We start from the raw sequence: 6,756 nt of genomic DNA on the forward strand, positions 1-6,756 counted from the left end.
CGCCGAGCGCAGCCGGGCGGAGGGAGGCGGCCGCCGCGCTCAATGGGGAAGGCGCGGCTGCTGGGCGCTGACTCGAGGTAAGCCCCGGGGGCGGAGGAGGGACGGTAGAGGCGGGGAGTCCCGCGGGGAGCAGCGGCGAGGTCGCGGAGGGCGGGATGCGGAGGGCAGGATGCGCCGCACCGCCATCGCCGTGCCTCGGCGCCCCGCCTGACATGGCGCCGGTACCGCCGGGATGGGGAGGGATGGGGAGGGATGGGGCGCTCCTGGTTGCCAAGAGATGAGGAGCCGCCGTGCTCCCGGGAGGGGCACCGCTGCTCCCGTCTCCCCTGGGCGATCCCGGAAAACGGGGGCCCGGCTGTCAGCGTTACCGGGACTTTGGGGTAAAAGCTGGAGGCTGGCATCGGCCATCTCAGGAGTGAAGGGGGAAAGTGGGGGAAAAGCGGCTTCGGGAGTGGAAAGGGCAGTTCAGGTTTTTAAGTTCAGCAGCTTGCCAGTGCTTGAGAGTTCAAATGTGTGGTGAGAAATACATTGCCCTTCAGATTTTTCACTTGGCTTCGTGTGTCATTTTGGATTTATCAAGGATGAGGAGAATTCAGAACTGACAGTTCCAGAATCCATGTAAGCCAAATTGCCATGCGTTTGAGTCGGCAGAGTAGGGGACAGATAGCTGAGAGATTCTGGATCCGCCTTGGAGAAGGAGGGCAGCCCACAATGAATACACGCTTATGCAATAGAGCAGTCAGACTGTAGTACTTAAAACACCGAGGGAGTGTTGGGAACACACACTTTATCTGTCAGAGTGAGGTTTTTCCAAATGACTTGTTCTGATGCACACTTGGCAGTGAATGGGAAAAAAAGAGTCCAGGGATTGGGTCCATCAGCGTAGCTTTTTGAAAGATGCATTAAGTACATCGAGTGTATGAAACCTGCTGTTGTCTTCCAGCACCTGCTTTGTGGTTGAGGGTTTCGTTTTCAGGGCTAGAATAGATATGCTTTAGTGGTGAACACATCTGCATGAAGAAAACTGCATAACACCACCACTTACTACCTCTGAACACAAAATTAATTATTTTTCTAGAGTCTAGGCTAAATTAAATTGACTTGGGCATTATAGCTAACATAACAGACCCTAAGTCTAGATCTATTTTCTTGTATTGTTTATCTTGTAGGACACAGATGACTTTGGGATGAGAGGGACACTCCTGCCATATGTAGTTCACAAAAATAATAGACACTTTTTAAAATAAAACACTTGGACCTTTTCCTTCTAGAGCAAGTGACTGGACTTCATGGATTGTGGCACAAGAATTCAACTTCATTCTTTAAATTTGTAAATTGTGCTATTCTGGCTGTGAATAGCACAAAGACAGCAAGGCTGTCAGTCTACTTGGTAAAACAATTTTTAGTCCCCATTTTGAATTAGAAAAAAAATGGCAACACTGAGAAGATGAATTAACTAATATACAAAGTTTGGAAGTTTAGCTTAAATATGAAATGATGAAATATTTTGAAGAAATCCTCACCAAATGTTTGTCAATCTTTTTGCTGACTGATTATTCTAAGTTGTTTCTTCAAACATGTATCTGTTTTATCCTTATGTAAGATTAGTTTCCTTAAGTGCAATAACCCTATAAACATCCAGTATAGTATAGAACAGAACTGCTCTGGATTCTTCCTTAACCTTAGTTTCCTCCAGGTTTTGGAAGTCTGTGCTTTTCATTGCTGCCATGCTGAGCATGGCTGTGGGTGGCTTCAGGACCTTCCCTAGAGAGTTTCTGTGCAGGGGCAGATGGGTGAAGGTATTTCCTGGTGAGGTTTGTGGGCTGCTGAGATGTAGCATAGACAGCTTTAACTTTGGTAAATTAGAAAATGTGCAGATAAAGATGGCTTTGCATTCTAGGAAGCATCTCAGACCACAATAAAAGTCTGTTTTTCCTTGAAAGAAAAGTTTTAGTTACTGAATTCACCAACAGTAAAAACAGTCTATACCTTTTGCTGAAACTGGCTAGGTCCCATTCTGATGTAAAGCAGATGGTTTCCTCCCATATGTCTCAGGTCTGCCTCAATACCTGGAGATTTGTTGTGATTAGGCTGCCACAGGTGCATTTGAAAGGTCTGTTTAACTCACATTTTAAAAGCAGGGCAGTGTGAACTATAGTGTAGTTGGCAGGATGCAGAAGTATCCTTATTAAAGGTAACTGCAGAAAATCATCATCACAGAAAAGTACTGTTGCAAAGTGGGGAAGTGCTCTCCTCAATATTTTTCTAAGCAAGAGTATATCCTTTCTCTAAGTGGGGTCTGAGTGGCATTTGGAAAATAAGCATTTGGCTAGTAAAATTTCCCCAACCTTCTCTTCATTCTGGTGGTAGAATATTCATAATACGATCACCAGAGGCTGAAGTTCAGAGGCTAAAATATCTGAATGAACCCTTGTTTTTTACAGACTCATTGCAGCTATGTGGCTTATGCAGGCAGAATATTTAAAACAGAACTAGAAGGCCAGCAAAGAATACTTCTTATAAAATCAGTAGCTGCAGCTAGTATTTTAAGACCTTTCAAAAAACTTTGCAAAAAAATAGAGCTGCCTGTAAGTCCTATAAACAGATGGCAGTATATCTCTTTGTCATTCTGCTAGTCTGTGACAACTTTCTATATATTACTTTTCTGATGTTTTTCTCAAGCCCTCCCTAGCCTAGGCCTGCCCAGGCAGTGTGAGCTTCCTCCTGTGAGCTGCTGGGTGATTTTGAACATCCGTTCACCTCCGAGCAGGTTGAGGCTGCTCTCTGCCTTGCTGGATCAGACTCTCGGCTCGTCTTTCATAACTGCCAAGGTCTTTCATAACCTCTGATCTTTCATAACCCCAAATGCGAGCCAGTTCCTCTCACATGCCTTTCATAACCTACACACACGCCACGTGTTTAATCTCATCCACTTGGAATAGGCCCATCCTGGATGAACCTGAAATACTAGTGTTTCTTGGGTGCTTTGTCTGCCTCAATCCTCCTGAGCCCCTGCCAGATTTGTGTAGATGTTGGACTTCCTTCCCGGAGACAATGAACACTCAGTGGAGGGGAAAACCTGTTCTCTCTGACCTCAGAAGAGAAAACGGAGACTAGTCATGGATTTCCTTCTCTCCCAGGGTGTGAAGCCCTAATTGACTTAGGTGTGGCTCAGCTGGAGGTGGTAGTCAGCTTCCCTTCCTGCCCCAAACCGCTGCCCCGCGGTCCTTGGCGCGGCTGCTCTGTGTGCCATGCAGGGATCCCCGCTGAGGTCTGCTCAGACGGTGGTGCAAAAACCAGGGTCACTCGGGGGAAGCTGCTGCAGCTGGAATTGGTTTAATTCCGCCTCAGCAAACAGCTTGCCCTTCTCTTCTTGGCCAGTAATTGCAGGCTGCGATGATGCAATAAAATAGGTTGTAGTTTTGCAGAGAGAGAGTGGCCTCTCCGTAGCTGACTGGCCATCAGCGTGGAATCCTCAGATGGCCTCCAGTGCGGATCTTTGTCACTTCACAGGTTTGATGGATGATCTCCCAATAGGGACTTAAATGGGAGAACAAGCGTCTAACAGCTTTAATAAAAACAGAGGGGGGGAAAAAAGAAAACAAAAAGGAAGTAATCTTTTGGAATTATTAGCCTGAGTGCGAAAGAGCGTTTCCTCAGCATGACAGCTGGAGGCTTGCTGCGCTGTTATTAAAGCACTTCAGTAGGAATCCATGCAGATGGCTTTTTTACCCAGCATAGGATTATATTGGATTAGTCATATAAAATTGTTGTTTACTGTCTCTAGCCCTTTTCCCTGGAGGTTTTATCAGGAATCTCACAAAGCATATAGTTTGAGCCTGCCTTTAAGAGGTAACCCAGATGAGAAGCTTTTTGTTTGTGTAAACTGCTATGATGTTATAGTTTAGTGCAATCGTAATGTTGCAGTGAGAGATTTTATAGCTGATAAAAGAGGGTGCTTAGTCCAGATTTTTGTTTTGCCTACAAGAAGGGAAGGTAGATAGTAAGTAGATGCTTTCTCTTCTTTACCCCCTAGAAGAGCTGTGCTGATCCCACTTCTGCTCCATCAGTCAGAAATTCCTAACACTGGCACAGTTTTTCCTAATGCTCGCTAACAAGCCATGTATGACATAATGCTTGATTAATGCACTGTTCTAAATGGTGTGTATTAGATGTTTTACGTGTTCCCTTTCTGCCATGCAGAGTCATTCTGACCGTCTTTCTCCTCTATGTCCAGGAGGCCCAGGGATAACTGCTTAGACACTGTCCAGGTTTTCCCTCCTACCACAAACTAACCAACAATCTCAAACATGCAGTGCAGGACTCTACCTTCAGATGTATCCTGGGGGCTGGCTAACATGGAAATCGAGATGGTTTTTTTGTTTGTTTCAAGGTCTGATAGACAGCTCTACTGGTAAAATGGCATCCTTCAGTGTTTTCTGGAGTTTTCAGACTGGCTCTGTCATGATGGGAAATTTTCCCTTCCAGTATGGCTGAGAGAGCTTTCCTGATGTGCAAGTGCCGTTGATTCTACATAGAGAGATGTTTTTCTTCTCTGTAGGGAGTTCTGTGGACAAGGTAATGCAGTCCTAAGCTGTTACTTTCTTTCCTAGACCATGTCCATGAGTGTAGAATAATAAGGTATTTTTCCCTGGCCTTGAAGGGACAAGCAGCAGACTGTCTCTGCCACATGCATGCCAGTATTGTTTTTTGAACATTATCCACTGAAAACATTGAACATTATCCACTTAAAACAACCTACTGTTATAATCTGAAGTTTCTATCACTGAGGGGGATAGAGAACTTCTGTCAGTGTGCTGTTACAGGGATCCTTGTTAGGTTAATTTGGTTTAGTAAATATTACCTCTGTTTGGTTTTGTCAGCTTTAAGTTAACATTGATTTCCTCACGTATTAAGAGAAAATTTTTTTTTCCAATTCTGCAAACAGTCATCTTAGATCCAGTCATGTCTTGGTGCTTTTCCTCATGATATGCAAGAAATGTTCGTGTTCTGAACTGAATTCTGAACTTGTATATTTAGCTGCCCTCTGTGGTTGTGCCAAGGCCCAGGAAAGCCAGACTGCTTCTCCCTGTTTCAGGGAAGGCTCCTGAACACAAATGGGATTATTAGTCTGTGACCAAAGATCAAAACAAGATGGGAAAAGGGCCTTTTTCCCATGTTGGCCATTTTGCTCAAGGTTGTTCTGTGATTTTTGAGCTGGCATTTGCCTGTGAGATTGGCAGCACTGATTGTGCCAAAGAACATATTGGGCAGAAAACCCACATAAGCCTTGCCATCTTCCAGCCTGACAGGGACTTGGGATTTGTTGCTGACACAGCTGTTTTGGATGGAATAGAAGAGATTAATTTGGGGCAGGTGAAATTTGTGTAAGTTTTTACAGAGGGTGTAGATTTTCACAGGAGAATTTTAATTCCTGGAATATCTGATTAGGATGGCAGGTCTCTCTGAGGGTTGAAAGGACACACTGACTTTTAATCCGTGGGCAAAAAAAGGCTACACTTGGAGTTATAGTAGGGTTGCATTAGGTAATCCCATGCTTATACATTTTCTGACAAATCAATGATTTTGGAGCACGCCTTACACAACATCTTCCCTTTGTCACTGGAAAAAGTATTACTGAAATAGTCATTTACAAAGTTTTGCAAAATACCAGAATCATTATTATATCGAGAGTGCATTTTCTTCTAAATTAGTAACATAGAATCATTGAAATGTTAGCCAAAAAGGGACTTTAAAATGGTCTGTGTACTTCCTGTATGCCACTATGCAGTGCATATTAGGTATACCTGTATTCAAAGTAATGCCTGATCATTTTCTGATGTGTTTATTAAAATATCTAGTGAGGGAGAACTATGTGTATTTTTTTCTTTGATAGCAAATTGAACTAATCTCTGTTGGAAAGTAACTTTATTTCTGCTCATTCTCCTCTGCAGTACACGGGAAACAATTACTACTGTCCTTTACAGTAACCAAAGATAAACTCAGTTAAAATGATTCTTATTTCAACCCCTCTGTATATAGTATGCTGTATTTTCTTCTGTATGTAACTTTTATTCCTGTTTTATAGACTCCTCACCTGAGATCTTGTTTGTTCTGGATAAACCAGAATACAACTGAGTAACTGCATCTCAGGGTGTTGCTACTCCATCTGAAAATGGGACTTCCCTTTCTCTGCAGCACCATTACAATTGCTGGCTGGTCCTATCCCACCCAGTTTTATTTTTTCTTACTGCTACTGTGGCTAGTAGCTGTACCCAGCTGTATCATGAAGTGACCTTCTGCTTTCCATAGTATGAACTGCAAGTTGCTAATTCATTCAATGTTAATTGCTGATTGAAGTAGCAACCTTGATGCCAGGCTATTTGGGGACAAGGTGACTTGTCACGGGCCCCAAGAATTAGCAGTGTTGGGTGGCTACTTCTGCAACTGTGGAACCAACTCAGAAATCTTCACAAATAGGATTCCTGGCAGCAGTTAACACCACGGGCATGTCCTTCCCTCACATGCACTTTCGGGTTGCTGAAAGCCTCAGAGCTTGGATCTTGTGTCCATTTAGCTCAGCACAGTGAAGGCTGAGCTGAATTTAGACAAGGCTTTTACCTTTCACTGTGACCCCTGTGTGCAGTTCAAGAAGTTGAACAGATGAGCGACTGGGTTGAGAGTAGAGGAGGAGAGATGCTGGGGTTGTGCCCTGGAGCCAAAGCTGTGTGCCACCTCCCTTAATCTGATTACAGT

General features: G+C 43.9%; 1 protein-coding gene across 1 annotated transcript in view; it reads left to right on the forward strand.

Annotated features, from left to right (window-relative positions):
* The first annotated feature begins 30 nt into the window (after window positions 1-30).
* MPPE1 (metallophosphoesterase 1) overlaps window positions 31-6,756 on the forward strand; it is a 33,380-nt gene continuing 26,654 nt past the window's right edge. Inside the window, exon 1 of the mRNA XM_051773740.1 lies at window positions 31-77. The gene's annotated coding sequence lies outside the window, so the exon portion shown is untranslated. The remainder of the gene's footprint in view (window positions 78-6,756) is intronic.

This window comes from Manacus candei, unplaced genomic scaffold (genome assembly GCF_025592945.1).
Source record: "Manacus candei isolate 608988 ecotype Guabito, Panama unplaced genomic scaffold, ASM2559294v1 h1tg000008l, whole genome shotgun sequence".
Taxonomy (NCBI): domain Eukaryota; kingdom Metazoa; phylum Chordata; class Aves; order Passeriformes; family Pipridae; genus Manacus; species Manacus candei.